This window comes from Triticum dicoccoides, chromosome 3A (assembly GCF_002162155.2).
Source record: "Triticum dicoccoides isolate Atlit2015 ecotype Zavitan chromosome 3A, WEW_v2.0, whole genome shotgun sequence".
NCBI classification, from domain to species: Eukaryota; Viridiplantae; Streptophyta; class Magnoliopsida; order Poales; family Poaceae; genus Triticum; species Triticum dicoccoides.
The window spans coordinates 723856348-723863950 of record NC_041384.1 but is presented as its reverse complement, the minus strand read 5'-3'; positions in this window follow the sequence as shown (position 1 = coordinate 723863950).

Sequence of the window (7603 nt, the reverse complement as noted above, 5' to 3'; positions counted from 1 at the left end):
CAAGGACTAAGGGATTAGCGTATATAACCTTTGTCGAGCAGTTCTTGTACTTGACGCATAATCTCCTTCGTCTCCTCTGGATTGGTACGGTATGGTGCACGGTTGGGTAATGATGCACCGGGAATTAAGTCAATTTGATGCTCAATCCCGCGAATAGGTGGTAATCCCGGTGGCACGTCTTGTGAAAAGACGTCAGCGAACTCCTGCAAAATGTTAGTGACAGCAGGAGGCAAAGAGGAAGGCACGTCCTCGAATGAAAATAATGCCTCTTTGCACACAAAAGCATAGCAAACAGATTTGCTAAAATCTAGATCATCAATATCAGATTTGATGGCAAGTAAACATGCACTTTTCAATTTAATTTCAGAAGCAACACTAGATTGTTTGTTATTATTAGGCTGCATTTGTTGCTCAAATTCTTTTGCCACAATCTGATTTTCACTCTTATTTTTCTCCTGTTTTGCTTTATTAGCTCTATTAATATCATCTTTCAAAATGGAATCAGGAGTCATAGGAAGCAAAGTAATATTTTTATCCTTATGAACAAGAGTATACTGATTGTTTCTACCATGGTGAATAGAATTTTTATCAAATTGCCATGGTCTACCAAGTAATAAGGAACATGCTTGCATAGGTACCACATCACAATCAACATAATCAGCATATGTAGAGATACTAAAATGCACACGAACAGTACGTGTTACCTTAACCTTGCCGCTGTTGTTGAACCATTGGATGTAGTAAGGATGTGGATGTGGTCTTGTGGTGAGAGATAGCTTCTCCACCATCTCCATGCTAGCCAAGTTGTTGCAACTCCCTCCATCTATGATCACGCGAACAGAACGTTCCTTCACAACTCCCTTTGTATGGAACAAATTATGCCTCTGATTTTGCTCAGCTTGTGTAACCTGCATACTCAAAACACGCTGAGCAACTAAACATTCATACCTGTCAGCATCTTCAGGAGCCATGTAATGCGTGTCAGGATCAGAATCGTCTCCACCGTGTTCATCACGTGTAATAAGAGCCAAAGTCTCCTCATCATAGTCACTAGCGGATTCATACCCACCATCCTCAGTAACAATCATCACACGCTTAGATGGGCATTCTCTCGCATAATGACCTCCACCCTTGCAACGTCGACAAATAATATCATGTGATTGCCCTGTTGATGCCATGGATGAAGAAGAGCTCTTTGCAGGCCCAGACGGTGTGCTCTTGGCAGATAGTGGTGATTGTGCCTGCTTTATTGTATCACGGTTGGAGGTGGCAGCCGACGGAGGCGCCGGTGTAGCAGAACGTGTGGAAGTAGATGATGCACGTGGTGTCCATGATGAAGGTCGACCTGCAGAAAAGTTAGTCCGCGCCAATGCCTGTCGATCCTGCACTTCACGTTCAGCTTTACAAGGAAGATGGAATAAACGAGTGATATTAGTATACTCCTTATACTCTAGAATGGTCTGAATCTCTCTATTTAATCCACCCATAAAACGTGCAAGCATAGCTTCATTCTCCTCAACAATACCACATCTAAGCATGCCAGTTTGTAATTCCTGATAATATTCTTCTACAGAATTTTTTCCCTGTCTTAAGCGCTGCAATTTTTGAAGTAATTCACGTTGATAATATGGTGGCACCCAACGAGTACGCATAGCAGTTTTCAAAGCAGCCCAAGTAGCAGGAATAGGATATAATCTACAATGCTCAGACCACCAAACACATGCAAAACTAGTGAATGCACAAACAGCAGCAGGAACACGTCTCTCCTTGGGATATTGTAAACAGGTAAATCGTTGTTCAGTTTCTAACTCCCAAGTAAGATATATATCAGGAACATATCTACCCCCAAATGGTGGAATATTCAATTTTAGTTTAGGGAGATGGTCATGATCTCGTACCTGAGGGTGAGCGCTACCATTGCCATTATTTGCATGTGGACGACCTGGTGGTTGCTGTGCTGGTGGTGGCACGTAGTTCTAACTTTGATCAACCTCATCCTCGTAATCGCCAGCAAAATCATCCTCCTCCGCATCAGCAGCAGGAGCCACAGAAGTAGCAACAGCAGCACCAATAGTTTGGCCAGGTGCAAGAGGGAGACGGCTTGCTCGGCGGAGGGCTGTTTCACGATGTGTAGGTAGTCGTTGTTGTTGTTGTTGTAGAGGTGCGTTAGGTGCAGCCGGTGGTGGTGATGGAAGACGCGCGAGCAATTCATTAAACCTGTTATCGAGCTTTGTTTCGAACGTCTTCTCCATGTCATCTATCTTCGCCATGGCCTCTTCAAATTTGTTTAGCACATCTTGCACCTGTCCATTCATCATTTGCTGAAATTTATCATGCAACTCCTGATTCGTCATGTTCTCCCAGTCAGTCTCGTCGGCTTGTGATCCTGCCATGGTTAGCAACAATAGAAACACACAAGAATATGATCCTACAGAATACTAACAAGAGGTGGTGGTGGTGTCACAAATCCGTCAAGCCAATCTCAAATTCTTACCAGTTCTTACCCAGCAGCAGGCGGTGATCGGCAACCGTCGTAGTCAAAACTCTCAAAGCTTGGATAGAGCGATTACCAGGGAGAGTCAAACGCACGACGTAGATGTATGTGGAGCTGGGAAGGCTTATAATATGGTAGCAAAAAGGGTCAGCAATAATCAATTCAGAGATGCAAAGTTGAATAAACGCTCAACGACGGTACTGTGCTGGTCCTAGGCTAGACCGTGCTATAGACGCGAGCCTAGAACACTAACAAAATCACGGCGCTGCACGTAAATAAGGGAAAAGCACACTCTGGAACACTTCTTTTTTTTGTGCTCCTCTTTTTTTTTGCGCTCCTCTTTTTTTTGCGAAAAATCACTGTAATGGTGAGTGTCTCAAAACTCTTCCCTCGTCAAACTGATAGGATGGGCACGCAATTTTTTTCACTTTTTTTTCGGAAATCAGGGCAGCGACGATGAAAAAGTGCGACAAAAAATCACTATGATGGCACGTGGCTCAAAAGACTCAGAAAAGCCTAACAATAGGATAGGGAAAAAATATTTTTGCCCATGAAAATTTTGGCCTAAAAACTGCCCGGGGGTCCCCAGACTCTTTTTTTTTCGAGACCTACGCAGGCAAGGAAACACGAATCGGAATTGAGATTGATCTCAAGAACAAACCTAATATGAGAAGAACTCGGATTGGTGGTGGATATATTGTTACAGATTGGTGGTGGTATATGGATACGGATTCAGAGCGGTGGCGGATAAGCAATGGTGGTAGATGGGCGATGATGATGGTGCGGCGGCGGCGTGACAACTTATGACCAGAACTCGAAACTCTAAAAGACTAGACTCTAAGACCAGCAACTTGACACGACGATGCAACCGCAAATTCAACAAAGCAAAAACCCTAAAAAGATTATGCAAAGGCTCAGATTGGTTCGGATATGATGAACTAACCCTAATTTTTTTTGTGGCTTTTTCGTGGACTGTAGGTATGAAGAACAGACTCGATCTAATCTACGAAAAACTGTAAAAATCTCACCGAGCAACCTGGAAATCTGATACCACTTGATAGAGGCGAGGGTCCCGATCTTTCGATGAGATGATAACTATCGATTTGGTGGAGACGACTTTGACGATCCGACTACAAACGTGCACGACGTTGCGCCTTAGCAACCGCTAAACCAATCTCCTGAGGTTACTGACGATGCTGGAAGCACGGTCAGCCTGACCACGAAGGTCTATTCCTACAAGCAATCGAAGAACGAGCAAGAATATGATAAAGCAATCTGAATATCGCAAATATATATGAAGTATTGATAATGGTGGGGATCCGGAAGCGGTCTTGGTCTGGTCGTTGGACACAAACGAATTACACGAAGTTGCAATGGCGAACTTTTAACTAAACAAATCCCGAAGTCTAAACGACGCCCTAAGGGCTGTATATATGGAGGAAGAGAGGGGAATTTCGTGGCCCTTGAGGGTAGGGTCCGAAACCAACCCTAACTCTTGTTTCCCCACACATACGGACTCTAAAAATAGCCTATACTTAAGTATTTCGAAATTACATGGGCCTGGCCCATTAATAAGGTGACGCAGCACCTAGAATAGCCTATGGACGAATATTATGAAGTGGCATCTTGTATATTTCGTCCATGGCTTCATGCACTCCTTATGGCGGCTTCAAAGTCCTGAAATCATCACTTGTAACTCCGTTCTTGATCCCCTTGCGCATGCCATCAACTCCATGCGTGTTCTTGCTCCAATGTTCATCCTTCTCCAAGCTAGGCCCTTCATTTGAAAGCAAAACAAATGTATCCAATTTAGGCAGCATCATAATCTCATGAACATTAGAATCATTACCAAGAAACGAAAGTACCTGGTAATTTAATTGGCGTGCGCGAGCTCTAGTAATTGGTCCAGTATATGTAACAGTAGGGGCTGTGGGTGTAACAATAGTATTGATGTCCTCATCAGTTATAATGGGGAGTATCATATACTAGTATCATGCATATGATATTAGTGTATGATACTACCTCCCTAATGCATAGTATCATGTACTAGTATCATATAGTATTTTATTTATTGCCATGCATGACACAAAGTAGCATAGCATTTATTATGATACAGTATCATGATATGATACTCTACCTTCTCTTTCTTCATTTAATTCTATTACACCTCATCAAAATTGCCTAGTTGGCATGCATGATACTAGCTATGATACTACCATTACGACCAGCCTAAGAGTATGAGGGAGTGGCGCTCCTCTCATTTTCGGACTTCCTGCCATGTTGCACATATGTGGAGGAAGCGGAGAACAAGGCTTGTATTGCAGGATTGTACATTTCAATTACTTTGCATAAGCCTTCCATTCTGACGACTGTCTCTCCGGTTTTTTTAGGGGTGAAGCTAAGTTTTATTGATCATAAACCACATAAAGTGGTGTACAAAAAGGATCATGGAGATGGATCAACCACAAATGGCGCCCCTGCTCTAGTGTATTAGAGAACTTAGCTAACCTATCTGCCGGTTCATGAAAATGACTTGTCAATAATGCCTTAGATGGGCCGGCTCTCGTTGACCTGAAGAAGGAAGCATTAGAAGCGTTAGGAGTTCTTGGTCCAATTCCTCAATGCACTATAGAGAAAATCAACCGAGAGACGAAGAACAAGGTGGCATATGAGATTGCTAGGTTTTGTTTAAATCATAGAGTTAATGGATTGTTATACGGGGATGTCCCGTCATGCATGACAAAGTTTGTAACGACGGATTGTAATCTTGTAGTGGTTAAAAAATTACTAGTAATGCTACACCTATGGACTTTTATGAAGCGGATTTGCGTAACTCCACCTTTGTAAGTTATTTCCTATAAGTTTGATATATTTTCTTAGTATTGAACAACACAAAGTCAGAAAAAAAACACGACATTACGTCCTTACAAAATTGAACGCAAACAAAAAACAACCATACTAACACAAAATAAAAAAACATAGTTTGAACGTGAACAATAAAATAATGTTGTACGCCATACACTAAACACTTACATATACACAACTACCTTCATTTCTTATAGCAACTCTACCAGGGTCGCCATATTTGCAATCGCCATCAGTCATATATGAAGCACACTTCATATGGATATGGAGGCTGTTGGGCTTGTGTGCAAACATAGAGTCACCAAAACGGATGCCTCTATCTTTTGTTTTCTCTTGTTGCGTCAACTCAATAGTAAACCCCTCAATTGAATGGATTAAAATAATAATTTCTGCTAATATTGCATTAAAATTTCTTACATAGGGGGAGAAAAGTTAATCGGTGATTTTACATTCACAAAACTAAATTAATTTTACTGAACTACTTGCAGTCATGGTGATTGCGATGAAGGGATTGGGCGCTTGCTTTTTGTCGAGAACGTTGGGGAATGCTTCGACAAGGGGCCGTGTGGCCTGGAATTCCTTCTCGACAGCCGGATCTCCGGGCACGGGTGCTGGGATAGAGACGAGTGCGGTTATGCGGTCCTAGTTCATTGCCTCGAGGAGGTGCAATACCATATCATATTAGTCCCAATGCGGCAACAGGAGATCCGGTTCGCCCGGCTTGGATTTTCATCCCCAAAGCTGGATGAGGGGTAGCTCATACTACTGCACCATGGCATCAAGTTGGCTTGGAGTTGGGGTGGTGGGGAGGGGATTGGGAGGGACCGGCAGGTGGGTTCGAGTAGGGGAGAGAAGGGAGGGGTGGCTGCCTTCTATAGGCCACTGCGAGCGCCATCAAGGGGGACATTCCCAGTGAGAAAACTTTGCCGCACTCAGTCACCTTCCGGTTTGCTCACATGGAAGGTAGGAGATGATGTCACGTGGTGTCCATCCGATGGGCTGCCACATAAATCTGATGAAGGGAGTGTGGTATTAATGGCCAGGTGGTTGCTCGCCTATGGCACATGGCAGGCCACACAACTTCAAAATTCGGTTGTGGCATGAGGAGGACGAAGTTGAAACTTCCCTCCTGCAGTGACGGCTGGGATTTGGAGCGAGCTTCATACCGAACCTTTACATTCTACAAATATGGAGGTTATGAGGTTGTTTACGGAGCGTCTTTTATAAATTATGATGATCCAGAGGCATATTGCAACCTTGTAAGTGCCGTTTTTGCCCAAATTTTCTGTTTTGGTGGTTTATTAGGACAATTGGTCCAATATTGCAACTCTGATAGACCTCAGTACCTACTGCACACTTTGTGTTTAGGCGAATGGGCATGTACACAAAATACATGTGAACGTGCACACAAATATAGCGTGCACGTCATCATAAAATAAAAAGAAAGAGACATGCATGCGAGTTTAGTATAACTAAAGACGTACGTGCGCCATGCTGACACTTATGCAAAAGATGCATGGATGCGTGACAGTTTTGCAAGGATAGTTCGTACGTACGATATGGTTAAGCAACGCTATTTGTCCTGAAAAGGAAGTTTTAAGCACTGCTCACCGTCGTACCTCCCACGTTCTACGTACGTCGCCTAACAAACTTGAAACTCCACCAAACCAGACGATCGATCAAGCTCGTACGTACGTACGTACGTACGTAGCCTCCTCTTCTTCTACCTCACACTTGATTAGTGTACTGATCACATGAGACATGACAGATAGACCCATCGTTCACGCGCCTTCATTAGGACTTAACCTACTACCATCACATCCCAGGCACCCCCTCTTCACCAAGCCGAAAGTTCGTCTCATCGACGTAATTAGCTAGCTCACGGGCTATATAACTACCAGCCAGCTAGCGATCGAGCCAAGTCTAAGGACCAAGCAGACTAACTGCTAATCATGGCCAAGCTCTACCCCGTCCTCCTCGCCGTCTACGCCGCCCTCCTGGCCGAAAATCTTACATCAGATTTTTAGCTGTTGGGATCGAACGTACCATGGACCGTTGGATCCAACACGAATCTTGGAGCAAGTAAGACCAGCCACGTCATCGGATTTTTTTTCGTTCGGAAAAGCAAGAGGCCGTCGCGTACACTTCGATCTCCCACATGTATCTTGTCCATTTCTCCTCGCACTCACCGTCCACTCCCAAGCCAAACCAGGAAGAGATAGTGGTGCCTCCGCACGTTTAATT